Here is a 3,521-nt window from a genome sequence, read left to right as displayed (position 1 = left end):
GGACCTGTCAAAATGGATTTTCTTTCATAATTCAAATGATCCTCCAGAGTACTTTTTCGAATTGTAGACAAACATACATTTTAGTAGGAGCTTTTTCACTTTATTGCTTGCTTTATAGTTTATACAAAGAGTTTTCTTTGTATTTACGGTCTTACTCCTTTTGGAAATGTTAGCAGGTGAGGCGATTCGCTGAAAAGATGTCTGCTCGGGTGTAATGGGAGCCTTTTTCTTATGCATGTATTTGTTTCCTGCACACAAATTCAGTTCTCTTTGTGGAATTTCGAATTATTTTGGTGCTCTGGTTTTGCATACTAGGTATGCTATATTGTTTGCGAGAAATTTAATTTCGCCACGTTTATCTATTGCCATTGTATGTCTTCTGATTCAATTTTCTTAAAACGGATCAACATTTATGTTCGCTCTAGGGATGAAAAGTGAGTTCAATACTTCAAATGCTAAATTGTTGCGTATGTCATGTGCTCGATGGAGTGGGACTGCCGGTGTGACAAGTTGAAGAACAACATTCTTGGAATTGAAAAATTATCCCGCGGTATTTCTTGAAGCCCAAGGTTGCAATGAAGCCTTTTACGGAATAGTTGGAGCAAATTATTACAGCTAAAATTCTTGCATCTGCAAGTGGCATTCCATCATCTGCTGAAATTGATTGAGATATATTCCTTAATCCCAATTGTTCTGCAGTGTGAGACAATTTATTCATGCCGGCACATTATTGCTTGCATCGGTCTAATAGTCTATGGGTGGCCCTCATGATGTCATGAGAAAATTTACTTATTTGTTGATCTTGGGTTCAATCTATTTTATCTATTTAGTAGTTTTGGTTCAAAGCTTTATTCTTCTATTATTTCAGGGACAATTTCTCTATTAGCCTATTTAGTCATTCTCAAAGAAGTTGACCCTAGCACGTGCTCCTAGGCACTATGCGAGAGTGAATGGTGGGCCATGCACTAATAAAGTAGTACAATTTTATAGCTCACTATTATACTTGTTTGCTCTAAGATGACTATAGATGATATGGCACTTAGCTTATAGCCAACAGTTGACTCTACTAATGAACTTTGATGAGATGCCAATATCTGTGATTTTTTTTATGATAGAAGTCCGTGCCGGCCGAAAGTTGACTCTACCATCTCATCAAAGAATACTATTTAGCTCATAGGTGACATGGCACAATATCTGTGATTTTTTTTGTTCTTCAATAGATGGACCATGTCCGCTCAAAGTCAGAGGTTTATCACGAGCATGACATGTACAGATTCTTCTTATCTCTTACCACCTATGTTCAGTTGACTGCTTATGTGGAACACACATGCGCAACTCCATTGAAATAACATATGACTTCAGATAGCATCTTCCGATTCTGTTCGATTGAAACTGTTACTATCATTTTATCGATGGTTACGAATTACAAGTGCATTTTCTTGATCTTCTGTCACCTAGATTTACTTATGTTTATAAGATTTCAGATTCATGTTGTGAGGTCAACTTTTGCTATTTTTAGTTGTTCTATACCCTCCAGTTAATGCAAACAAGCAAACTACTCCTTCGGATACTACTAACTGCAACTATGTCTTGAAATTGAAGAGGATTTTGGGCACGCAAGAGTTAAAACAAATCAGGCAACAAAAGCTAATTCAAGAAGCCATTGACAATTGGTGAGACTGTCTACCTTATTTGCTAAGTATTTGTCGACTATCGTAGCATATATACCTACTGAATGTGTTTGCTGCAATTAGTGACGAACAATACGAGTGGTCTGTTTCTCATTGGAGCAGGTTGCATTTATGCATCTAAACTTTATTTATCAATCCTACCTTCCTCCCATGATGATAAATGAGCTCTTCTAGCAAACAATTTGTAGAACTAAGTTGTCAATTTAAAACACAATCTCTGATCAATATGGTAATGTAGCAGCACTTCACAGTCGTGATTGCAGTGTGCAATCACGAGATCACTAGGTATGGTGCTCCAGATTGAAATCATCAGTTTTATTACCGGTCTGCTTAATTACCTATAGTTTTTTGATCAACCTTGTACATTCTTCATCTGGTATAGAGTAGTTGACATTTTTCTTGGATATTCTGTAGTTGTTTTACTCAAAATTAGCATGCATATGCTGCAGACTGAATGACTGAATGTTGGCCCTATGAATGACCCTGCACTACCCATTTTAAAAACTTCACAATGCTGAACAGAGTTTAGGATAACATCATAATAGATTTTCCCAGCCTAAGTTGACCCAAGCCTATCACAAACAGGGGCATATGTTTTTAGATCCAAAACATGGCATTGTTTCTGTTTAGGAAGCACACATCAAACAGTCTATTTACTACAGTATGTCTAAATGAGTACAGTGACCATGGTATCTGAGTATTTTATCTTGTATCTGATAAATTGTTGATCAAACGGTATGCATTGTTTATAAATTTTTAGTTTCGTCAAGAAGCTACAGTAGGAATAACTACTGTTTCCAACAAGGGCGGCTCTGACCTCCCAGATTCCTGTCAGCGGCCCGTTGTGGTGCCCGGCGATCTTCTCACCGTCTCGATCGCCACGGCCGCTGCCGCACCAACATCACTACTCCCGGCCATCTCCACTTGGCTGAGGTCTTGGACGATGCTGAGCCTAGGCAGCAGTCCTGGTTCATCGGCTGGAGGACTGCCTCCACAGACTCGTGGTCCAAAGCCACAAGGTGGCCTCACAGCGCACGGATGGAAATTCCCAGTTGAAGACAAGGTACATCCTTATCCCCATCCCCTTTGCTTAATAGATCTGGACTGGAGAATTAAATCAAAATTATCTAGACCAAATAGCTGGCATACATATGAAAGGTGTGTCACTGAAGGAGTTTATACATGTTTGGTTATGATCGTTGATGACAGCAGTAGCATCATCCCTACACATAGATCACAATTTCTATAGTTTCAAAGGCTTGAACGATAAACACCGTGAAAAATTCCAAAGCATGCACAACGGTGCATTCATATGTCTAAGAAAATGGAAACACATGGTTCAAGTAAAAGCAAGTTGGGACTTTACCAACCGGTATGAGTTTTAAATTAGAAGTAACCTGAACAACCAAGAGAAACTGACCCAGATCTTTTTTATCACTCTGAATGTAATGACCCAAAATTTAGTTAGGAACACTAATAAAAGGAGGACGCAGGTCTTGTGAAGGCAAATGCATCTCTCCGACTTCAATACTATGGTGCATAAAAAAGCACTTGTGAAGGCAAATGCAGGTCTTGTGAAGGCAAATGCATCTCTCCGACTTCAATACTATGGTGCATAAAAAGCACTTGCAAACCATACAAAAATCATCCTGAATATGGAAATTACCATGCCTTGCATTGAAACTCCTTAAAAGACTTCAAGCACTACATTCCTGGGCGGCTGGGCAGGTACGGAGTTTCTTCCGAGCTGTACAATTCCATGCCAATAAAATTCCCATCACTATCAATAAGTGGCCCTCCGATCCCATCCTAGCACAAAACAAAAGTAGT

General features: G+C 39.0%; 1 long non-coding RNA gene across 1 annotated transcript; it reads left to right on the top strand.

The window, feature by feature from the left end:
• Positions 1-227: 227 nt before the first annotated feature.
• On the top strand, positions 228-2,820 carry LOC127302102 (uncharacterized). The gene is made up of 3 exons (XR_007852644.2): positions 228-315; positions 426-1,267; positions 1,603-2,820. It is a non-coding gene; the product is annotated as an uncharacterized lncRNA (long non-coding RNA).
• Positions 2,821-3,521: the final 701 nt, after the last annotated feature.

The sequence above is a fragment of the Lolium perenne genome, chromosome 1 (assembly GCF_019359855.2).
Source record: "Lolium perenne isolate Kyuss_39 chromosome 1, Kyuss_2.0, whole genome shotgun sequence".
NCBI classification, from domain to species: domain Eukaryota; kingdom Viridiplantae; phylum Streptophyta; class Magnoliopsida; order Poales; family Poaceae; genus Lolium; species Lolium perenne.
Note: the sequence above shows the minus strand (reverse complement) of the source record. Positions and strands in the feature narration are given on the sequence as shown.